We start from the raw sequence: 479 nt of genomic DNA, 5'->3' as shown, positions 1-479 counted from the left end.
GAGAAACTATTATTCACGTGTGTTTTTGTTAGTGCTTTGGAAATGTTTCCAGCACAAGAAAGAAAACACTGCGACAAATTGAAAACATATAGCTGACGTATTCCGTACCATAGACGGTGTTGATTTATACGTTCGCAGTAGCACTGTTTTATGCCACCTCAGCTGCAAAAATTGTCTTTTTTCATTTCAATGTCATGTTTGCACCGAACAATATAATATCGACTTTCGAGGTATGACATCTTACAGTACGGTAATAAGGTGCCATATAGGTACCAGGTAACACACCATATACGTTACTCCCCAGGTGCAGTATAGTACCAGGTAGCGCACCTGTAATATGTAGAAGCCAGCTGCTCGGGGGGGGGGGGCGAAAACGCTAAAGGGGGGCGAAAACGCTAGTGATCTCGCCCCCCGGGGGGGCGAGATCGCCGGGGGGGCGAGATCCCTGTCACACCGGCACAAATATGACAGTTTAATAC

The sequence above is a fragment of the Branchiostoma floridae genome, chromosome 3 (assembly GCF_000003815.2).
Source record: "Branchiostoma floridae strain S238N-H82 chromosome 3, Bfl_VNyyK, whole genome shotgun sequence".
In the NCBI taxonomy this organism is placed as follows: domain Eukaryota; kingdom Metazoa; phylum Chordata; class Leptocardii; order Amphioxiformes; family Branchiostomatidae; genus Branchiostoma; species Branchiostoma floridae.
This window is presented reverse-complemented; position numbering follows the sequence as displayed.